The following is a 17,886-nucleotide window of genomic DNA, read 5'->3' on the forward strand; positions in this document are numbered from 1 at the left end:
TCACAGAGCTTGCATGCGGGAGGGAGGGTTCATCTCCCAATGCCCTTCTTAGGACATTGGGACCTCCCTAATGCATTTGTTCTCCTCTGCAGAGTCAGAATAGAGAATCAGTGAGTGATAATGTAGTTTCACTTTGGGAGATTCCAGAATAAAGGAAATAAAAAAAAACTATTAAAGATCCTTATATATAAAATACTTTTATAAGCAGTTTTTATATAAAACAAATGACTGCGAATCAGTAAGAGAATAAAATAATTGCCCAGTAAAAATAAGGTCTATCCAGTGAAGTTGGATAATTAAATATGTTTTTATGACTTCCTCCAACAAAATCCATTAATTTGATGTTTGGCATAAATGATGGTGGAAGTGATCCAAGCTTTGACATTGGCATGAGAGACCCAAGGAAATAGAAATGGCACAGGGAGGTGTGCCATTTGATTCTAGGGCACGTGAAGCAAGGGAGCCCCAAAGGAGACTATTCGGAGGTGTCAGTGACCTCAACACATTTAGGAGAGAGGCAGGTGGCCTGGAAGCTACGCAAAGTGTGGGGACATCGATTCAAAGAAGAGAGAGTGACTGCAAATATGATGCTCCAAACGTGATTGTCGAATAGCTGACTTACCTAATGTGCTTCTGGTCATTATGTCACAAAGATATTAAAGACATGCAATGAATTAGTTTCCAAAGGAGACCACATTCATTCTGAGGTCAAATAAAAGATTTTGACTATTTATCTTAATACACAGAAACTGCAAAGTTTATAAAATTGTAATGGCTTTATTTAAAGTGCACATAGTATGAGTTTGGGAGTGCTGCAAGTTCATAGCCCTGTTTTACTTTAAAAGTATATATGATGAACAGGGACAGATCCAAAGACAGAGAAACAGCGATCAGACTGTCAATCCCCAGAGGGAAAGTAGGGGAGGGTCGGGGTAAGGGGAAGAGATCAACCAAAGGACTTGTATGCATGCATATAAGCCAAACCAATGGACACGGACAACAGGGGGATGAGAGCATGAGTGGGGCTGGGGGAGGTTGGGGTTTAATGGGGGGATGAGGACACATTTGCAATACCTTAACCAATAAAGAAATTAAAGATTAAAAAAGTATATATGTGTATAAAATATTTTATTATTATTATGTTATATGTGAATATTTCATTACAGTATGATATAAAACCATCTATAATGCCACTCTGTATGGTAATATATTGTTGAGGCGAGTTTCTAAACTTTTTAGATACACCATCATTTGGGCTTATTTTCAAAACTGAGTTAGATATAATTTGATTAAATTCAATTTGAAAATGTCTGCATTGTTTCATTATTGTAGTGGGACATTTGGTGTTGTCATTGTTTTCTTTTGCTTTTTCAAGGGGAGCTGAACCTCCTTCTTATCTTTAGAAAATTCTTACCAATGGGTCTTAGAAGTTACAAAGACTACCAGCCTCCCTTGCAAGTAATTATAAAAGTTCTATAGGGGGTATGCAAATTATCTTAATTTATTGATGGAGAAAGTGAGGGCATTAGCACGTGACCTTGGTCAGCCAGTCTTAAGCATCAATCTGTGAACCAGTGAAGCAAGGGGACAAGACTAGGAAAGGACCCTTCAGGTATTGTTAGTTCACAGTGAGTTCTCATGTTTCAGAGCCAGTGGTGGTACAAGCTGAGGCATCCTATGCTGAGACATGGTACCAATAGTGTCTTCAGTAGACAGTTATGTAGAATGATTTTTTTTTTTTTACTCTGATTCTACACTGTCAGGGCTTTCACTGTTTCTTCTGGTTTTCTGAGTTGTATTTTTTAAAAAATATATTTTTATTGATTTCAAAGATGAAGGGAGAGGGAGAGAGAGATAGAAACAGCAATGATTAGAATCATTGATCAACTGCCTCCTGCACACCCCCTACTGGGGATTGAGCCCGCCACCCAGGCATGTGCCCTGACTGGGAATGGAACCATGACCTACTGGTTCATAAGTCAACGCTCAGCCACCGAGCAACACCAGCCAGGCTCTGAGCTGTATTTTAAAACACCTAGCAAGTCCTATAAACTAGTACTATTAGTCTCAGGAAATTCCTTCTCTGTTCCAATCCTCCAGAGTTCATTTCTGTGGCTTTCAACGGAAACCTTGGACAAGGTTGGTAGATGAGGTTTAGCATGGGACTGTAACATGGTTTTTCATTTTTGGAATGAAATTTAACTTGTGGAGAGATTGATGTTCAAAAATTCTTTTTATTGTAAGTTCTATTCATAAGTGAGTTGTAATGGTAAAGAGGGAAAAAATAGATTTTAAATTGCTTCCTGCAGCAGAATATGAGGCAGTAAAAAAAAAAATACAAATACAACTGCTATGCAGAGGACACAAGACAATAGGAAGAAAAGACTGGTCTAGAAGAAGCTGACATGATTGATATGAAAAACAGATGTAATATAGATTTCAATTGCATATGTGACAAGAAAGGTGTTGTGTCAGAAATAAAAAGCAGGTTTGTTTACTCACAAGCCGCCATCTCCAGACTCCAACTCATTAACACCTGCTTACACACTCTTCCAAGGAGGGCCCCACATGGCAGGGGCGATTTTTCTAGTTGAGTGCAAAGTTATCTTCAATATCGTAGCTTTTTATGTACTTGAATAGGGGGTACTTGATTGCTGTTTGGATATTTAAAACAGAGTTGGAATATCTGAGCTGATGCAGACAGCGTTGCAGGAAAAGGAGTAGATTGGGGCATGGACACAGGGAGAAGGGAAGACCAGCAAAGCAAGGAAGATGAGGGTGTGCTCAGAGGGAAATGCTGAGCACTGTTTAATGAAATCCTCCATCCATTTTTCTCGTCAAATAGACATTGAAATTCCTCCCGCTCATCATGATATGTGACACGTTTATGTAATGGGAATGCTATATAAAGCCAGGAAACTTGCTTTAAATTACCCAAAAGGTGGAGAGAAAGATAACCAGTGAGAGGCCAGTTACATCTGGACCATGTATTATTTCATATTTACACGGTCTTCTCTTTGAGCATTGGAATAACTACAGGGGCCAAATGAAGAAGATCTTTAAATCTGAGATACTATAGAAAAAAATATTAAACACTATAGGCGTATAAATCTTCTAAAACAGATCTTGCATAGATTACCACAATAAAAGAGCTGTCATACAAGGAGTCCTCATCTGCTGCATGCAGTGGGGTTTATTCATTTGATTAACGGACACATGTGTCCTGATCTAGGAATGGCAATGTGAGGAAGCTGCGACTCTTGTCTTCCTGGAGATGGTGGAAGCAAAAGGAGTTAGTTTTTAGAGGTGTGGTGGTCATACATTCACTGCATAGTCCTCCAGTGAAAATTCCTCCATTGTTTCTTTGTTCTTCATCGTGATTATGCTGTCTTGTTCAGAGCTCCAGCTAAACGCAGTAATAAGGCATTCAAACTGAATCAAGTCTTAGAGAACTTTTAACTGTGCTTAGTGTTGAATAAATAGCCAGGAAGCGTAAATGGTACCCAGGAGATATCTGACCTTTAACCTGTGGTGTTCACAGACTACGGTGAGGCTTGTAGTTGCCCTTGCTCTTTCTGCTAAAAGATGGTGTTGCTGCATCTCATCCTACGCCAAATATTGCAGCCTCGATCTCCCGGACAGCACTTCTCATGACCATAGGACCTACTGTCACCTTTTATGCCTTCCTATAGTCAGTTAACTATCCAACTGCAGGTACCACAAGTTGGTCGAAAAGATCTTCTCCATGAACAGGATTGACTGTTTCTTTTGAAAACACAAAATTGTTGTATTACTCTATCAGTTAGCAAGCATTACTATTCACTTTGTGTAATAATTAAGATAGTTGTGTATCAGCCTAAGACTAGATAAATAGAACAGTGTAACAGAGTAGAAAGTCCAGAAACACTTCCAGTATTTTAAGTCTATGTATCTTCTTTCTGTCTATCTATCTATCTATCTATCTATCTATCTATCTATCTATCTATCTATTTATTTTCCTTCCACTGCAATTCAGTGGGAACGATTGTTCTTGTCATTATGGAAAGAGAGTCTTGACCACTATCTCACACATACAAAAATTAATTTGAAATGTATGAACAAACTAAATGTGGAAACAAAGTCAGTAACATTTATGGGAAAAAACATGGGATAATGTCTTCATGACTTTGGGCATGCAAATGTTTATTTAATAGGATACAAAGAGCACTACCTGAAAAATTACAGCTTGATGAATTGTACTTGCTTAAGGTTAAGTAATGTATTTCTTAATTATTATTAAGGCAGCTTTGAGAGAAAGAAGAAACCACAAAGTACTGATGTATAGGATAAATAAAGAATTCCTATAAATTTTGTAGAAAAATATAGATGAATCTTACCTTTATGAAATAACATAAATCTATGGACTATGTGAATCTTGATAACATCTCAAGGATCTCTAGTAGTGGCCTCTTTACATTTCTGGCTATTGACAGTTTTTGTTTTCTCCATTTTTTCTACCATGAACAGGATTTAAAGAATAACAGCAAAACCTCTGTGACTTGGGTAGGCATGGATCCTTTGTACCTCAGGTTAGCTACCCTCACTTCTTATAATCTCTCTCCTCTCCAGGTTTTCTTGCTCACTACTGTCTGGATCTATTTCTCCACATCCATCTCCAAAATAGCTCCTGGGTAAAGGTGGTTTGCTTTTTAAGTCTGAACCCCGAGAGACAGCCACAGAGAGAGATCTTAAGGAAGAGATGATTCACTTAGTTCTTTTCTCAGAAAAGAATTGAAAGAGAAAAATAGTTCATATTCTTTCAAGATGGAACAAAAGACAAATTGATATTGCACCATATCATCCAGTAGCACATGCATTATGTACACGGATAGCCTTATTTTATTGATTAGTCAAAAGATTCACGAAAAGAAAATAGTTCAACAACCACCTGTGTGTTTTTTGTGGGTTTGCAAAACTCAGCTGAAATACCACTGGGAAGAGTTGTTGTGGAAATCTATAAGGCAGTGAGAGAGAGTAGAATAATGGAAAGCTATTGTGTTTACCTGATGATCAAAGCCTTCAGCATGTAATAGAGATCCTTCATAGCAGCCAGCAAAAGAGTGCCATACTGGGGACAATAGCATGAGTGTGGAAAGGGATCATTTTCCTACAGAAAGGTAAGGGAAATGTTATGTTATGGGCATTGGTATACTAGCTAATGCATGCCAAGAAGGGATGATACCAAACTGGATCTTTTATAAAATTGAAATTTTATTCCAAAGTATTGTAAATTTTGTTTTGCGGAAGTAATCCAAGATTTATATTATGTAATTCAGAGTTGAAGAAAAACAATGTCAATTATATCTCAATTTAGAAAAAAGAAAGAAAAACATAATGCAATAATATTGTATTTTACTCTTGAGGTCTTTGTGTGGGGATTAAGTATTAGGGAGAAGAAAATTACTCTGCAAGTCACAACTGAAAGAGTATACAAATTTAATCAACTACTTAAACAAATGAAAGCATTACATTGACTAATTCTGTACACACATTCCAGTGTTTGCAGTTGCTTGCTCTGATAGTTACCATGTGTTGTTTGTATGCATGTCCAAAGGATGGGAGGCAACCTTGGCTGGCCAACCATAGCAATAGCTCCACATCACTGCATACCTTCCTCAGGAGAGTTCACGCTGCCTTTTATATGCTGCTGTCCTTTTAAAGGCAGGAGACTCAGAACATGTCACCTCTTCTCGTCTTCATGTCTGTTTCCTCTTTCAGTGTTTATGGCTGTGGTCTCCTTTCAGGCTTTCACTTCACCCTTACTTGGACCATTTCCAGTCTTATGACTGACCTTTCTCACTCTAGTCTGCCTGTCACCCACTCCATCCTCCACATTGTCACTTAGTGGCCATCTTTAAATTATGAATCTAATCCTGCTATTCTTCTGCCCCGTTGCCTACAGCATAAACGACTCAGTCTTTTGGATTCCATGCAAGACAAGACCCTCCACATTCATACATCAGAGATTTTCACCCCTAAGCCCTGAGCACAGTGCCTGGAACATAGTGGACTCTCAGTAGATAAATGTGTTTGGGATAAAATCAATCAAGGTGTGAGTGAGTGCCCCCTCCCTCCAAATGATGACCTGTTCTCCAAAAATAGATTAATTTTACTTGGTTTGGGCAATTGCTTAAAAAATGTTTAACTTAGAATCTCTTACTTAGAGAATCAGAATTTTTAATTATGAAGAATTTCATAATTCTCCCGATTAATTCATTTCATTTTACAAGTTGCTTTGATGGTCAATGATAGTTACATTAATGACTATACTATATAAGGAGGATGACTTCAAACAGTTTTTCATATTTCAAAAATATGTTGTTTTAGAATCAATTTTTTCATGAAATCCATTATTCTGTTATTAGAACATATTCATTGCAGCAGAACTCCAGGGCCAAAGATTATATAACTCTTATTGCTGTAGGATGCATTTTGTAAAATAATTCTGCAATAACACATCAATTCAGCCCTGGTTGGTGTGGCTCAGTTGTACAGAAAAGTTGCCAGTTTATTCCCAGTTAAGGCTTGATCCCCAGTAGGGGTCATGCAAGAGGCCGCGGGTTGATACTGCACTCTCACATCTATGTTTCTCTCTCCCCCTCCTCTCTCTCTAAAATTCAATAAAAATATTTAAAAACAAATAAGCAAGAAACATCAGTTCAGAAGCAGGTTTTTAATGTTATAACCAAATGACTATATTTACCCATCATAAAGAAAAGTACATTGTTTCACACATAGTGCAAATTTAACTTTGTTAGCTGAAAAAGCATGAAGGCTCAGTTTTCAAGAAAGAGAGATTCATTCATTCAACAAACATTTCTTGAACTCCTAATCTGTATAAGACACCATCTGGACAAATAAATAAATAGAGATATAAGGACTACAGTTGAATGGAGAAGATGATTATGTAAATAATCAAAATGCATAAATTACTTGGAGTCAAATAAAACTACCTGTTCTTTAAAAGTATTATGGTACCTGGGAGAATCTTCTTTTTTTTTAATGTGCCTCAGGCATGAAACAGCTCTGACCACCGACACAGGCATCAAGCTAGAATGAACTAAGGACTGTACATCTGCTTTGCCCCTGACTGATATAAGAGCAACACCACCAATCAGGTGTCTTCTTGCCCATTGCCAGGGGGTGGGGTTGTTCTTTAGTAGCACTTACTGAACATTTCTTCTTCAGAAGGTGTTATCTTGTGATTTGCTTTTTAATTAATGTAGTAGACATCACAGGTTCACAAAAAGAGTTCACCACCTTTTCTTACAAGATATTTTAAGCCATGTTTAGTCATCATGACTAAATTTATTATCAAACTTCAGCCCTGAAACCAAGAAATTTCTGTGTTTTATTTACATTTTAGTTTCTATTTCCATTTCAAGTGTCAAATGGCCTTATATGGTTTCTGGTATTGTGTACAAAAACACCATAAGATTATTTTGCGGTATCTAATGTTAGCAACGCAGGAAAAATAATTAAAATAATTTTACCACTCACTGTCATATTTTAATTCTTTTCTAAATTCAATGAATCCATTGTGTACGAGGATTCATTGTGTTATGAAGGTATCACTTTGCCTTAAGTAGTTTCAAAAGGACCAATAAAGAGTGAGACATAATGAAACATATTTCAATAGGCTTTTAATTTTTAATAGAATATGTGGTTTTTATTCAATCATATATTAAAGGAGAATTTATGAGACCAAAAAAGGAAACATACTTCATAAGTGTTACGTTAAAATTGTTCTGTTTTAGACTTTATTTTTGGTGGTATATTTTGTTTGATTATCTTCTTCAAGAAGAAATATTAAATAAGTTATATCTATTAGTATTTATAATTTATACAAATTTATTCTATAATTTTAATGTGTTAGAGTAAAATCTCACATAAATTTTGATGTTATTTCTTTTTGTTTTATCAAGTCAGTATATTACATTTATTCAGATTCTATGCCCATCTTTATATTACTACAATTGAGTTAAAACGAAAACATTTTTCAGAGTTTTTAAAAAAATATGTCTTATTTTAAAAGTGCTTTGCATTAGAATAATAAGAAATTCTCCAAAAAATTTATACTGCAAATTGGATCTTAATCCTCTACCAATGAAAATACATAAAACATTATGAGGAATCACAGAAAACAAAGTTAATATGACATTATAAATTTATTACTTTCTTTTACCCAATTGACTAAATAAATTTTAAAAAAATAATATTCCACTGTCGGCAATGACCTGAAGTTCAGTAGTGTTGCTCCTTTCCTTGCAAGTAGAAGTATGAGCATAGCTTTTCAGGACAGTCTGTAATGTCACTTGTCTTTGAACCCAGCAATTTCACTATTATGAATTAATCATGAAGAAGTAATGGACATTTATAAAAATTTGTGTGTGTGTGTATGAATGTGTGTATACGCACACACATGCTCATTCACTTAGATGCCCACATGGGCTGTGGAGTGGACAAAAAGCCAAAGACAATAAATTGGAAAGTAAAAGGGAACAAAGACAGTGATCATAGACAAGTCTTCCAAGAAGTTCAATATGAAAGATAGGAGACAGGAGACATTAGTAGCTAGAAGGGGAGATAGCACCTGAGGAATATTATTTATATTGGAGGAGATTTGATCCTGTTTCAACATTAATGAGAAAGAACACATAAGCTGAAAATAGAGTAGGGGAGGGGAAAGCGATGGAGGAGGTCTCTGAGAGGCCTGAGGCCAAGCATCTGCATTCCAGGTGGAGGCACACCTGCGACAGTGGGTGGAATAACAGCCTCAGATGGGCATGTGCTTGAGAGGCAGAGAGGGGGCACTGAGAGACCCAGGGTTGAACCACAGGCAAAAGCCACACACACTCTTCTGGGGAATGCATTTACAATAACAGATACCTCACACGCAAAGTATTTCAGAACTCATTTCCTTTTTTATTATGGAGATTGACACTATCCTAAGGTTGCCTAACAATAAAGAAAAAGTTTGTTCAATCATACCTGAGCCAAATATGAGTGTAGAGGAGATTTCCTGTATAATGTAGAATAGGAATTGGTCATCTGTTTTTTCTTCAAAGGGACAGATATTAAAAATTATAAACTTTGCAAGTTACACAGTTGGTGTCACAACCACTTAACTTGGACGTTGTACCTATAGCACAGAATCAGTCATAGGTAATACCTAAACAAATAGAGGTGGTTGTGTTCCAATAAAACTTTATTTAAAAGAACAGGTGTTGGGCTGAATTTGGCCAGTGGCCCATAGTTTGCTGACTCCTGGTCTAAAACAGAAATCAGTGAAGGAATTCATGGTGATAAGCTCAAGCCTTCCCTCTCTCGGTATTTTAAGCTCATGTTATGGGTTGAGGAGGTTGTCTTCTGTTTACAATAGAACATGGGGAAGAGCCTGCCCAGTGTGGTTAATGAGTCGGATTTTAGGTAAGGCTCTCCCACTACTCTAAGCCAGTTACTCAAACTCTAAGCCTTTGTGAAATGGGGCAATGGCTGCATCTTTAATCTTCTTAGATTATAAAGAGAATAAAATACACATATGTAAATATTCTAAAGTAACTGCATTATTCAAGCATAATGAACTCACTGGCATTTGCAAAAATAAACAAATAAATAAGTTACTTCCACCCCCATATATAAGACCTTGGCATGTTATATAGTCCCTACCACATCATTGTTGTATTAAATAAAATATTAATATAGGTGACGTGCTTAGCCATAGTGCCTGACATATAGTATGTACTCCACAGACGTCAACTAATACTAACTTTTTAAAGATCCATTAAAATTGTCAACTGATTCTGACATGTGGCACCTGAAAAGTCAAAGCCAAGTTATTCCAAGTGCAAGGCTGCTGTTGTCATCCCCAGGCAGAGGAATTACAGTAATGAACCCTTCCTCTTGGCCTGCCAAGGCGGCTTTGCAAATGGTGTAAGAAATGGATATTGACAATTGCCAGGGAGGCCGATGACTCCAAAGCTGAGCTTTCAGATGAGTATCAGGAGACTGTTCATTCTTCTGTGAGTTGGAAGCCACGGTCCCAGAATAAAAGGAAGGAATCTGTCTGATTCTATGATAACACAAACATAAGAGGCCAGATGGGAGGGCCTGGCTACCCCGAGGCAGCTCTAAGTTACACAGCAAATGTACTATCAGCCCTTTGGAGGAACATTTGCCCTTATTTGATCAGTATATGCAGTTTGTTCACCAGACCAGGGAACGTTTGGTTATAATGTGATTTCATCCCATTAAAGTTCTTCAGGCCACACAGGAGGGCAGGGTGAGCATCGGCCAGTTTTCCATGGATGAGGAAGGATTTAATGAGGGAGAAATGTGCAGTGCAGGTGTAATTCGCCTCATTTCTCAGAAAGTGTAGGGGAAACCTCTTTGATCAGGTGTGATTCATCAGAAGGAAAAGAACTTCCTACAAGAGTCAACCTACATTTTAAGCAGAAGGTGGGCTTTTTCTCTTTTCTTTTTTAAAAATTCTTTTTAAATGGTGGTTCTTCCACTGAAATCAGTGGGAAGTGAGACTGATGAAGCCTTAGGTAGTGTTTTCAAAACATGGGCTTCCACCTGGAACACCTGTTATCCGCAACAGGGATGATGCGGGCTTTGGCATTTCATGAGCCATTTGTCTGTAATTTTAGAGTCCTGGCTTCCATGTAGATTTGTTTCTGACATAGCACATTTCTTTTTTTTACATTTTATTTTATTTAAAATATTACAAATAGTACACATGTCTCCTTTTTTCCCCATTTACCCTGGCCTCCCCTACCCCCCAACACATGCCTTCACACCCCCTCTCCCCCCAGTGTCTGTGTCCATTGGTTATGCGTATATGCACGCATACACATCCTTTGGTTGATCTCTTACCCCTGCCTTGCCGCTGTAGTTTGACAGTCGGTTTGATGCTTCTTTGCCTCTGTATCTATTTTTGTTCATCAGTTTAGCAGCACAATTTACAATAGCTAAGATTTGGAAACAGCCTAAATGTCCATCAGCAGATGAGTGGATTAGAAAACTGTGGTACATCTACACATGGCATAGCACGTTTCTAAAGCCTGAATGTAGAGGCCAGGCATGCTGTACATCAGAGGTTGGTCACATATTGGATTCAGTTGGTTACATATTGAATCATTATCAGATTTCTCATATCAAATTTCTTTTGTTATACTCATAATCATCATCTTGAACATTCATGACACAGTGTACAAGGTTATATTTTTATCTTTCACTTACAAAATTTTGTTAAATGATGCTAAAAATTGTGATTTAACAAGTTACAGTGGCTGTACACTGACTGAATGAGGATTCAAACTCAGCAAATGCCATGTTTGTTTTTTAACAATAATATCTGTTTATTTTTTTCATTCAGAATGACAAATTATTCCATATGTGAAAATGTTGAAAATAGAAGGCTGTTGATATAACAGGTGTTTTTAAATGTGGAATAAATAAAATATGTTTTGCAAGGGATTTGCTTCAGTGTACATTTCTGTAACAGTTACTTCTAAGGCTGAACATCAAGGTAAAGTCACATGTGTGTGTGTGCACCTGCACATACACACAAACTTTTAAAGTAAAATGCCTAAAGAATGCTGTTTTAAACTCCCTTCTTCTAGGTAGGTGTGAAAGATCCTACAAATTCCAAGATGCTCTTATGTCGATCAAGAAACAGGAGCCATTGAGCCAAATCCTGTGATTAAGCTCCAGGGTCCCCTTTCAGATAAATTATCTGTGGGCAAGAGAAGTAACTCACATAAGATCCTAAACATTGGTTGATATGAGAGTCGTTATCTTCTTACCACGGTCATCCATTCACAACCACAAAAATACAGTGGAGGCACAAGTAATATTAATTGAGCGTCTAAGTAATACTAATCCAAGACTCTTATTTATGGAGTCGGAGGTTTTGTGCTTTGCATTTTTGCCTGATTCAGTAATTCATATTGCCTGAATTACTCTTAGGGCAATGGTACTCAATTGGAAAGGTTTGTCCCTTAAGAATATTTGGCAATATCTGGAAATACTTCTATTTGTCACAAGAGCTGGGGGATGCTATTAGCATCTGGTGGGTCAAGGCCATGGAAGCTACTAAATATTTTATAATGCACAGGACACGCCCCCCCCAACCAAGAATCCTCCTGCACAAATGTCCACTGGACACCAGTGGAGATGAGTACAAACATGAAACCACATCTTCAGAAACGAATATGTAGTACCAGAATGTCATGTTATTAATTTGCAGTGGTAACTAGACCTGGCAAGAGAACCAAGATAATGATATCTACTGATGAAAATATTTCCTGCCTTAAAAAACTACATGGGAAACCCAATTAGAATCAGAAATTTATCTGCTAAGCAAAGCATCAATTCTAAAGGAAACAGTTGCCCAGCTGGTGTTGCTCAGTGGTTGAGCATCACCCTATGAACCAGGAGGTCACAGTTTGATTCCCAGCCAGGGCACATGCCTGGGTAAAGGGATTGATCCCCAGTGTGGGGCATGCAGGAGTCGAGTCAGCTGATCAATGATTCTCAGTATTAATGTTTCTATCTCCCTCTCCCATCCTCTCTGAAATCAATAAAAACATATTTAAAAAATAATCAAGGAGATAGTTAGATAATCCCCATAGAACATTTCCCATGGTTATGTTTGCTTATTCTTACAGACAACTTCCTATTATTTCCTAAAGTTTTTGCTTTTTTGCCAATAAATATGACTAGAAAATCACAATATAAAATTCTGAGCACTTTAGCAGAAAACAAGTACAGGATGCTAAGGGAATATTTGAGAGAACTCTTAGTCCAGCTTGAAAATTCATGGAAAGTTTCCTGGATTAAATTATTAAATTATTTCTAGCATGTTTTAAAAGTTAGGTAGGTTTTTAACTGAGTAATAAGAGATGGAAGGACAAGCCAAAGCAGAAAAAAATAGAAAAAAGAAAAAACTGAAAGCAGATGCAGTCATTTGGTTTATCATCTTACCCTCTAAAATTCTAAGGGCACCAGGCTATGACCACTTGGGGAAGAAAGAGAGGCAAGGGCACTGGATGTTATTGTCAGCAGCTTAGAATATTCTTATCTGTGATATGACTGTAGCTTTAGATGAGTGCATGCAGTTCTATTCCTATGAGATTATTTCAGAGTTACTAACTCAAGATATATTTGAAATTCCTTTATTAGTTGCCCCTTCTTAGATGGCTGATGTAATTTGCTACATTTCTGTGATGATTTTTTTCTGATGAAGCATACCTTTGAAAACCTGGCTGTCTTAAAATATAGAGAGGCAAAGCCCTTTACTATTTTTCTCTGGAATTTGAATTAATAGTCTCTGTGTGACATCAGAATAAAGACCACTCATTAAACTCAATGTAAATTTTAAAAAAATATTTAAAATAATCTAACAAAACTGAGACAACCTCATCTTTAATCTGTTTTAATCCTACCAATTAAAGACAGATTGTGGCTTCTGTTCAATTCCTTTGTCCATAAATTTATTATGTTCCTAATCTGTGCCAGTCACTGTGCTAGCTTATTAGTAAGAAGAGATGACCATGAGAGCAACATCACCCATATATAAATTATAATTTGGTGTGTTATGAAGGTATCACTTTGCCTGACAGTATTAGTAGAAAGCAGAAAATAGTGATTGATTAATCTTATTTTGTGGTGATGCAGAAATCTAATAAGCTCAGAATGTGGAGTGAAATGAAGATAAGAAAATTGAAGTAATCAATATTTCTGGTTGGTGCTGACTTTCATTACAGTGCTAAAAATAATCATGGAAATAAGAAGGGATAGATGAATGCCACCTTGTGCTTGTCCAGCATTAATATAGGTTTAGTATGGATGGAAACATCATGAAGTTGTAGCCTTAATATATGTGATGATTAAAGGTAGAAAGTCTTAAATAACTTCAAAACTCTTATCCTCAAAGGTTTGCACTGGCCCCACAAGGAAGGGAACAAAGAATGTTAGAGTATGTGATTTCTTCACACATCTCATACACAATAATATTCTAAGACTTCTAAAGAATACTGTGAAATGGATGGAAATCTCTCGAGAAACTGCTGTTGTCGTTGCATTTTGAAAGCTGTGGTAAATCACTGTTTGCACTTACTCTAAATAATGAGAACTGCTCTTTTCGTTGTTCTTAAAATATATGATAAAGATTACTATCATGTAAATTATAATACAATACTATATCATTAAAGCAAAAACTGCATCCTTTTACAACGAAGTTTATGTATTAGTTTTTGGAAAGCCGATATGTAATAATTTAAATATAAAGAAGCTGATTAGGGGAAAATCATTCATTGTTGTCATAAAAATGTTTATTTCTTCATAACAAATATACTTGGGAAAGAACAACAGTACACGCATAAGTAAAAATCATATCGCTCACTCTCAAAACCTGTTAATATGCACTTCAATCTACTTTTAAAATTTTATAATTATAACTAATTTTATATTATCTTTTACTGATTAACTATATCAAAATTTATATTCTGTAATTTTCATGAATTCATTTTAGAAGTTGTCTAATGTCCTGTGTATGTATTTATAATTATTTATTGACTAGAGGCCTGGTGCATGGATTGGTGCACCTGTGGGGTCCCTGAGCCTTGCCTGCGGGGATCAGCTGAAACCTGCAGTCCTACATCCCCCGAGGGATATAGTAGTGTGAGAAGCAGCAGATGGCTGGGGAGGAGCTCGAGCCCGGGCCAGGTGCCGCTTCGCTCCCACTCATCCCAGTCCCTGCTGCCACCACTCCATAGACTTGCTGCCACTCCACTGAGTTCTCCGCATGCCTGTCCTAGGGTGATACTGGCACTTTCATGAGCCAGAAGCAGCTGCAGGCTTGCGTCCAGTCAGTCCCAATGCAGTCCTGGTCCCGATGGGGGAGAGGTGTGCAGGGGGAGTGTCCACGGGAGAGGCTTGCTCTGCCACAGCTGCACTAGCCAGTCATGAGCCCAACATCTGGCGCCCATTGGTCAACTGAGCAGCACTCCCGCTGTGGGAGCACACTGAGTAGCTCCTGCGTTGAGCGTCTGACCCCTGGTGGTCAGTGCACGTCATAGCTACCAGTCGAGCGGTCAAGTGGTCAACCGGTCACTTAGGCTTTTATATATATAGACTAGAGGCTCGGTGCACAAAAATTTGTACACTCGGGGGGGCGGGGGGAGGGGGGTCCCCCAGCCCGGCCTGTGCCCTCTCGCAGTCTGGGACCCCTTGGGAGATAACGACCTGCTGGCTTAGTCCTGCTCCCGGATGGCAGAGGGCAGGCCCAATACCTAAGTACAACCCCTGGTCAGGCTCAGAGCAGGGCCGATTGGGGAGTTGGGGCGCCACCACTGTCACACTCCGGGCAGGGCCGATGGAGAGGTTATGGCTCTACCCTGTCACACACAGAGCAGGGCCCGTGGGGGGGGGTTGGGGCGCCGCATCCTGTCACACACAGAGCAGGGCCGATCAGGGGGTTGATGTGCTGCACCCTGTCAAACACAGAGCCGAAGGGCAATCAGGGGATTGGGGAGCTCCCCCCTATCAGGCACAGAGCAGGGCTGATCAGGGGGTTGGGGCGCCTTCCCCTGTCATGAACAGAGCAGGGCAGATAGGGAGGTTGTGGCCCCGCCTCCTGTCACACACAGAGCCACAGGGCGATCAGGGGGTTTGGGCGCTGTCCCCTGTCACGCTGATCCCGGTGCCGGGAGGCATATTACCCTTTTACTATATAGGATAGAGGCCTGGTGCATGGGTGGGGGCCGGCTGGTTTGCCCTGAAGGGTGTCCTGGATCAGGGTGGGGGTCCCCACTGGGGTGCCTGGCCAGTCTGGGTGAGGGGCTGAGGGCTGTTTTCCGGAAGCGAGTGACTGAAGCTTCCAACCGCTCCTTGTTTGTTTGTTTTTTTTTATTTTATTCTGGGCCAGCTTTAGCTCTGAGGCCTCGCTGCTGAAAACATCGATACAAAGTTTCGGTCCGCTGGCTTTCAGTCCAGCTGGTTTCTGGTGTTTTGTTTAGCTTCTTATTTGCAACATAGTACATAGTTGCTTAGAGTTGCAGCTGAGAGGCCGGCAAGTGAGGCAGGGAACATTGGAGTCCGCAGCAAGCAAGCCTCCCTGCTCACTTCAGTGCATGGCTGCCGGCCACCATCTTGGCTGACAGTTAATTTGCATATACTCACTGATTAGCCAATGAAAAGGGTAGCGGTCGTACGCTAATTACTATGTTTCTCTTTTATTAGTGTAGATAACATTTTAAAGATCTTGATGCATATAGTTTTTTAGAAGAATACAAAATTATTTTGCTGTGTATAATGTTTAAATTAATATTTCTTTGACTATTACTACAGTTGAAAAATCTCCAGTATGTTAGCAACTTTTATTTCCTCTTTTGCAATTTATTATTTTTATCTCTTTTCCATGTGTAACAACTGTGATCAGTTTTTTTCTCATCATTTTGAACAATGATGCTTTTTAATTTGGAAATTTCTGATAAAATTTTGATAATCCTATTGAAATATGGTTATACATAAGGACTACATGCCATCTTGTAGTCCTTAGAGATATTAATTATAGCACTTTATTAGCTCTGATAAATTATAAACAACCTATATGTTCATCAATTAGAAATTGACCAAATGCATTTTACAATGTTAATTGTTAGAAAAAAAAATGAATTATATCTCTAAAAATTGGAAAAATTAGATGAAAAACATATATTATAAGAGAGCAATATTTTTATAATAATACACGGACCTGGCAGAATATATATCAAGATGTTCACATGCAAGTTCCTGAAGGATGAGCTACGAGGATTTTTATTTTCTAAGCTCTATTTCTATGATAATTGAAATATTCACCTTTCTAAACAGAAAAATACCAAATAGTGTAAAATGTCCTTTTGTAGTATTTTCTACATTTTGTCATTTTTTACTTTTTTGGGGGGCCTTTTATGACACTTAGATATTTGATAAGTCTCATTTCTTGTCTAGATTTTTATGTGTGAAAGTTGTCTTAGCTGAGGTTATCTGTATGTTCTTTCAGGCAATTTTTTATTTATTTTTTAATCCTCACCCAAAGGTATGTTTTTGTTGATTTTAGAGAAGGAGGAAGAAAGAGGGAGAGAAACATTGATGTGAGAGAGACATCAGTTGATCAGTTGCCTCCAGAACATACTCTGACTGGGGGTTGAACCCACAACCTAGTTATGAGTCCTGATGAGAAATTGAACCCACAGACTTTTGATGTATCGGATGAAGCTACAATCACCTGAGGCACACAGCCAAGGAGTCTTTCAGGCAATTTTTAGACTAATAAGGTTAAAGTATACACACACACACACACACACAGCTCAGTGAACTTTTGGTTGTCAATACAGTAAGCGTGTACTTAGATGTGCTTTGATATTTTTCCAATACTGCAATGAACTGTAGCTCAATAAATACATGTCATCTCTTTATAGAAATAATTATCTTTATCAGGGAATTTTTAATTTGACAAAAGCCTGTAACTTCTAAATACAGCTAAAAATTGGCATATACAAATGACTATAGATGAGACAGTACTTTTAGAAATACTTTCTGTAAATGGAAGTTATAATTATTAAGAATAACCTTTATGTGAAGCAGAAAGTAGAACTTCTATAGTCTTTCTTCCATTCCCTTTTTTTCCTGTATGTATTCCCCTGTCCCTAGATGCCTGCCCTTTACTCACATCTCAAGGGATTAAATCCCCTTTCATTTTTTTCTTGTCATCCATACTTGCCCTTTGACACTCAGCCTTGATGTAATGTCCATGTCTCCCCTTCACACCACTGGATCCCCTCCTTTTGCAGCCACCTG

The 17,886-nt window shown here is 38.1% G+C and overlaps 1 protein-coding gene and 1 pseudogene across 1 annotated transcript in view; one reads left to right on the forward strand and one right to left on the reverse strand.

Moving 5' to 3' along the window:
* Positions 1-17,886, forward strand: part of CNTNAP2 (contactin associated protein 2) — a 1,802,564-nt gene that overhangs the window by 125,896 nt on the left and 1,658,782 nt on the right. The window lies entirely within an intron of this gene.
* On the reverse strand, positions 7,040-7,184 carry LOC139017124 (small nucleolar RNA SNORA48; annotated as a pseudogene).

This window comes from Myotis yumanensis, unplaced genomic scaffold (assembly GCF_028538775.1).
Source record: "Myotis yumanensis isolate MYYU_CA2020_CCGP unplaced genomic scaffold, mMyoYum1.0.hap1 SCAF_9, whole genome shotgun sequence".
Taxonomy (NCBI): domain Eukaryota; kingdom Metazoa; phylum Chordata; class Mammalia; order Chiroptera; family Vespertilionidae; genus Myotis; species Myotis yumanensis.